This window comes from Egretta garzetta, unplaced genomic scaffold (assembly GCF_000687185.1).
Source record: "Egretta garzetta isolate BGI_Z169 unplaced genomic scaffold, ASM68718v1 scaffold27, whole genome shotgun sequence".
NCBI lineage: Eukaryota > Metazoa > Chordata > Aves > Pelecaniformes > Ardeidae > Egretta > Egretta garzetta.
The window spans coordinates 3,100,825-3,107,352 of NW_009260400.1; the positions used below are offsets into that span (position 1 = coordinate 3,100,825).

The following is a 6,528-nucleotide window of genomic DNA, read 5'->3' on the forward strand; positions in this document are numbered from 1 at the left end:
AGGTGGGGGGGGGGGGGCTTGCATGTGCAAACGCCCTGCAAGGCTGCACTCAGGTACCTGCTCCCATCAGAGGGCCTTCCCCCCTCCCGAGGGGCAGGAAAAGGCAGAAAAACGCATCCCAGCCTGGGCAGCGCAGCTGGGACCCAGCCCAGATTCTCCCACATCTCCGGGGCCTCGGGCAGACCCAGCACAGGGGGGATGCCCAGGCTGGGCTCTGGTTTGCAGGCAGCACTGCTGTGAGCGAGTCCTGCAGCCCTGCTGATGGAAGGAGATGGGGGGACTGTTCTCAGATGTTTTGGGGGCCTGATACAGCAGGGAAAAAGGGTTTCGGGACAACATAATTAAGTGATTCCCCCAGTGAACCCTTCCTGATGGAAGCTGTGCCTCACCGACACTGCAGAGGGTAACACTGCTTGTGCTGGCAGCCAGTTCGCTTCCACTGCTGCTGCAAAATCCCATCCCGCGTCAGGCGTTACAACGGCCCATGGCCACCTCGGCGCGACAGCAGCTGCTTCTTCATTTCGTGCCCAGGCCATAGTCACCCACAACGTCCAGCTCCTCTCAGCCCCAGCAAAGCCCCCAAGACCTGGCATAGGCAGCACCCTACCTGCCAAAACCCCAAGCGGCTGCGCTGGCTTGCAGGCAGGCAGCTCCAGGGCAAGCTTCTCCAGTGGGGGATGCTCAGCAGAGCTGTGCAAAGCCACTTGGGGTGTCCTGGGAGCCACAGATCGCAGGGAAAACCCCGAGACAAACCCCATGGCACCAGAGCTGGCCCCCCCAAAGTGGCTGTCAGCCCCTCCCAGAAGGGCTGTATCTCCACTTCCTGGCCAGCAAGAGAAGATGCTGCACAGAGAGGGCTGCCATGCCTGGCTGCATTGGGGACCACGACCTCCCCCCAGCACACCAGGACAGGCGAGGGAGATTCCCCAAGTCCTAGAGAGAACAGGAATAAAAGCCCAAGGGAGAAACTGAGGCAGAAAGGGAGGGTGAGCCAGAGCTCCAGCGCACGGCTCCAAAATGGGGCCATCCTGGCAGCACTGCTGCTGCACAGAGAGGGCTGCCATGCCTGGCTGCATTGGGGACCACGACCTCCCCCCAGCACACCAGGACAGGCGAGGGAGATTCCCCAAGTCCTAGAGAGAACAGGAATAAAAGCCCAAGGGAGAAACTGAGGCAGAAAGGGAGGGTGAGCCAGAGCTCCAGCGCACGGCTCCAAAATGGGGCCATCCTGGCAGCACTGCTTGTGTGCAGGCGCTCCCCAGACGATGCCATTTGGAGAAGCTAAATGAATTTATCACAGGGAAGAGAGAGAAAGGCAGCTTCAGTGGCCTGGGAAAGGGTTCAAGCACTGTCTTTGTGGCTGGGTAGCTCCAAATCAATTTGAATTCGAGTGGTCGGCTTCAGCAGCTATGGGGTATGCAAGCAGGGAGTAACCCAGCACCCCCAAAACCCTTCCCAAAGGCACACGGTGAAAGCGGGAAGCGCAGGGTGGCTGTCACCCAGACCCCCGGCTCAGAACCACCTCCTTGGGGTCCCCAGGGGAGCCAAATGATAGCAAGATCAGGACTGGCCAAGAAAGCGGGACAGATCCTGCTCCCTCACCCAGTCCAGGCAGCCCCATCCGCTTGCACACCGCCCCAGAGGGCACAGCTTGGCGAAGGGCAGCCTGTACCTGTCCCATGCCCCTGATGCTCTCCGGTGTCCATCCAAGAGCAGCTCCCACCCCAAGAAGTTCTTCCCAAACCACAGCCGATCTCATGGGGCATCAGGGCTGGGGGGTGAGGGAAGTCCCCCTGTCACCAGCACCGCAGGGTGGCCGTCACCAGCCAGGGAACAGCCCTGGCCCTTCCCTTGCTCCCTGCTGCAAATTAATCCATCCAGGCTCTTCCAGGCACCGGGGACAAGGGACACGGCAGACCCCAGGTGGGTGCCAGCAGGGCTGGACATGGGGCCACTCGCCTGCCACTGAGCCAACCCCAGCGTGCATGGGGCTGGAGCAAAGCATTCGGTCACCCAGGCTGCCAGCAGCAGGGACAAGCCCACGCTGCCGCAGCCGGCAGCAACTCTCCAGGGCTGGCTGAGCTGCCACCTGCAGCACCCCCATCACGACACCATTAGAGGGATCCGGGATGCCATCCAGACAGACAATGCAACTGCAGAACACCCCTCCAAAACAGAAACTGGGATGCTCCAAGGACTGTAACACCATCGCGCTTCTACCAACACTTGAAACCTTTTGTTTAAGCCCAGGTCTTCACTGAGACACACACCCCCCCCCACACACACACCAATTTCCAAGGACTGCTTTGGATCAGTCCAAAGCTACGTTCCCATTAAGCTCCCACCTCAAACCATTGCTCATCCCTGGGAGGGATGGAGGTGAACTGGTCAGGAGGACCCACGACAGACGGGGCCAGGGTGGTGATGGAGAAGGGAAGGGGGAGAGCCAAGATTTGCAGGAGGAATGGGCAGGGAGCAAGATGGGAAATGCAGATCTCAGCTGAAAAACGAGGCAGAAAAAGCCCCAGCTCCCTCGGCAGCCCCCAGGCTGGTGTCTTTGGGGGGGACCTGTACCCCACGTGGGGTCTCAAACAGGCTGGGGCATCCCCGCTCCCAGGAAACCCACAGCAATTAGCCTTGCGACGATTAGGTGGCTGGAGTTAGGTCAGATTGATCCCAGCACCCCAGGGGGGGATCCGATGCCAGGATCCCACCCTGACGGTGCAGGGAGTTTCACCCAGCAGATCTGCCTCCAGAGAGCAACCAGAGGGATCAGGGGACGCAGCCCCCTGAGCCACCTCCAAGCATCAGTAAATCTGGGGTCATCACTCCGGAGAAAGGAGTGCTGTCCGTGCAGAAGGGCCTGCCCGTGAGGATGCTTGTCGCTCTCTCTGCACCCTTGGCTGCATCTGCGACTTTGGACCGGCGGATTCAGGAGCCCCATCCAGCTTCTTCAGCTGGATGCAGGGGGGAAGGTCACTGCTTCCCTGCCCAGGATGCCTGATGGCTGAATGGGAACCCGGGGAAGCCACAGAACCTCCCAGGGACCTCCCAGCAGTCCCCATCCCCAGGACCCCTGGGTGAAGCTGCCTTTGCTCCCTGCTGGGGGGCAGAGGGGACACCGCAGCCCTGCCCCCTGACCTCTGCCAGGCAGCCAGCCGGCTCAGGAGCAGCCACACCGTGTGAGGAGGGGAGCTGTGACGCAGCATGTCCCACCCACGGGTGCTGTGGCCGGGTAGCCCAGGAACAGCCTTTAGAAGCCCAGCCCCAGCCAGGTATTCAGCCCAGCACGCAGGGGCCACCGAGGGGGCACAGGCATTTGCCAGGCCACGGGACAGGAGCATCCCCTGCCCAGCTGCTGCTTTCCAAGGCATCCCGCGGGACACAAGGGGACACTTCTCCATCCGTACCAAGGTGCCAGAGCATCGGCTTCCCCAGTGCTCCATGGCGTCAAGACACTGACAGGTACCACAGCAGCATGATACCCATAATACCAGAGCAAGCACGTTAACAGGTCCAGCACATCAGACCCTTGAGGGAAAGGGGACAAGGAGACATCATTATTTACGGTCCGTCACGCTGGCAGAGCTGCCCTGCGGCTCGTGCATCGCCAAGAACGGCACTCGGTGATTGCAGAGACCTCGAGGACACCGGGTGCTCTGCAGGCGCCGCAGCCCCAACCTCAGCTGTGGCACGCAGCCCTCCTGCCACCCCTGCTTTCTGCAGGCCTCCTCCTTGGGCAAGCCTGGCTGCTCTGTGCTGTATCCCCATCCCGAGGGTCCAGCCTGAGCCCTGTTGGGGTTTAGGACTGCAAAGAGGGCTGTCAGCAGCTGGAGCTAGGGGAGATGCTCTGAAGAAGCTGGGCAGACAGGAGCAACAATCTCCCCCACCCAGACCCCTGGGTGTGGGAGCCCTCCCTGGCTGCCTGTAAAGCCCAGGGCTCATCAGCACCATCCACTGCTTGTCTCGTTTTGAAAACATCCTCACCTGGAAAGTCACTCAACAGCACTTCCCCCGCCCCATCCAGCCGCTGCAGATGCCAAGCACAAACCCTCGGCTGCCTCCGCTATCCCCACACACAGCAAAGTGGCCGTGGGACTCTGGGAGAGAGTGGTGCCAGCAAAGAAAGCAGCTGATGATGAAGGACCTGCAGGATGGGAGCAAGACTCCTCCACACGGTCCCATCCTGCCCTGCATCCCATACCACCTACCACAGCCCCTCTCCCCATGCCGCCACGCAGCCCTGATGATGTCTCCACGGGTTCCACTGCTTCCCTCTGTGGTACCCCCAAACCTGCCCCCCAGCTGCTTCCCCCATCCAAGCAGAAACAGGGGGGGGGGGAGGGGGGACACGACGACACACCTGGGGCTCCTCTGCCCCCAGCAGCAGCCCTGCAGCTCAGGGGAGCTGCCAAACCCCGGGAGGCCACTGGCAAAGGCGAGAGCCTCTGCAGGGGCCCCGTACCCGCACCAGCATCCCTCTGGGGTGGGGACCAGTCCCCCCGCTACCGTAGGGGCACTGCCTGGTCACTGCTGCAGGACCAGAGGACAGGACCCACATCCTCGCAGAGACGCCCACACCTGCAGAGACACTGAGAGTGGAGATCGCATGGGATGTCCAGGGATCGCATGGGAAACCAGGGATCCACGAGTAAAACCAAACACCTTCACGTGTGCCCAGCGCACAGGCAGCCTTGGGTGCCAGCCAGCGGGCACCAAACTGGTGGCCTTGGGCAGAGCCTGCCCTGGCATCGGGGGATCAAAGGGAACAGCACTCATTCTCCAACCCTCTCTGGATGAAGTCTTAAAATGTCGTCACACTGTCCCCAAAGTATCTAAAACCACTTACCAGCAAGAAATCACGAGCCCGAGGAGCAGGAGAACTGAGTGCTCCGGAGAGGGCAGGGCCCTCAGGCTCCCAGCGGCAAAGGTGTTTCTGTAACTCTCCCCCAGCAGAAAGCCAAGGGCTCCAGCCCGGCAAACGAAAGCAAAACTCACTCCTCCACACCCAGCGGTGACGTGCGGAGGGAGGCAGCACCATTGCCGACAAGGGTCCGGAGGAGCTGCAAGGATGGAGCGCTCTTCAGGAAGAGCGCTCAGAAAGCAGCAAAAAAACCAAATGAAAAAAGCACTTCCTCGAAACCTGAGAGAAGGACGGGCTCCGATGGCTGCCACAAAACAGCCACACCACGGGTGCCTCTGCAGGAGGCAGAGCCCAGCCTTGCTGCATGTCGCAAGCCTGCTGCACGTCCTGTGATTGCTGCATGCCCCATGCTCGCTGCATGCCCCAAGCCTGCTGCATGCCCGGTGCTCGCTGCATGCCCCGTGCTCGCTGCATGCCCTGAGCCTGCTGCATGCCTGGTGCCTGCTGCACATCCCACGATTACTGCAGGCCCTGTGACTGCTGCATGCCCTGTGCCTGCTGCACACCCTGTGCCCACGGCACGCCCTGCTTGCAAACACGTGTGGTTTCTGGAGTGGCAGCAGCTCTGGGCTTGCCGCTCAGAAATAGAGAAAGGGCAAGTGAGGGGCAGGGCAAGCCAAGAGCGTTGCAGCGTCCTCTGTTAAGGACGTGCAGCGATGGCCAAGCTGCACAGACTGACCCCATTCCAGTCTCTGCTGGCAAGTGCGTATTTGGCTTAGATTGCACATTTTCACTTGACTACAGCCTTCCTCTGGGGCTCAGTTTAGGGAAATCTGTGATTTAGGGCAGAAAACATCGTGATGTCACCGTGAATCTTGGCGACTGCATCCGACCCTTTACACAACCGCCCTATGAAGCAGAGCCAAGGAAAAGGTTTACGCACCAGCTCTGCGCCCGCATGCTGCCGACTGCAGGGCAGCCATGTCCCTTCGCTGTGCCGGTGCACAAAACAGCATTGCCCGTTGGCCGTGGGGCAAGCGGGAAGCTGGGTCCCACAGGCAGCAGCACCCGCGGGAGGCTCCGTCCAGGACAGGCGAATGCCAAACACGAATCTCCTACCTCCCCGTAGAGGCGATGCTCAGGTCGGACACATGCTTGGGGTGGGACAACCAGCAAACCAGGAAACGCAGGGAGGACGGACGAGGCACTCTCGGGATTTTGAGCAGATTTTAGCTTCCAGCCACCACACTAAAACTTTCCCACCCCAATACTACAGCAGCCACATGAGGGCTGGGCACGTGCTGACGATGAGAGGGGATTTATCTGTTTCAACAACCAGACTGGGAGGAAAACATTGGCTGAATTAAAACCAGACCCTGTGAAATGCAAAGGAGCAGGGCAGCCCCGGGAGCAGGGCGGCTGTGCAGGACGTGCAGCCAGCCGGGGGGCCCCGCAGGTGCGCAGGGAGCCTCCCGCGTTTTAAGTAAACCTCATGTATACCAGCTCTTCAACTCATTAAAGACTTTGCTAAGCAACTGAAAGCAAAAATGCTGCCTTTCTGTATTTTAATTGCATTCCTATTTCCAGCCAACACCATATATCACACCTGAGAGGGGAAGAAAAACTCATCGCTGCAGTGATGAGAAATATCCCCAACTGCTTCC

The 6,528-nt window shown here is 60.2% G+C and overlaps 1 protein-coding gene across 3 annotated transcripts in view; it reads right to left on the reverse strand.

The window, feature by feature from the left end:
- The window catches only part of CPNE2 (copine 2), a 63,899-nt gene that overhangs the window by 51,922 nt on the left and 5,449 nt on the right, over positions 1-6,528 (reverse strand). Inside the window, exon 1 of one of the 3 annotated variants that reach the window (XM_035898746.1) lies at positions 4,850-4,939. The exons of the other annotated variants lie outside the window; for them this stretch is intronic. The gene's annotated coding sequence lies outside the window, so the exon portion shown is untranslated. Of the gene's footprint in view, positions 1-4,849; positions 4,940-6,528 lie in introns of those variants that run through there. 3 annotated transcript variants of the gene reach the window in all.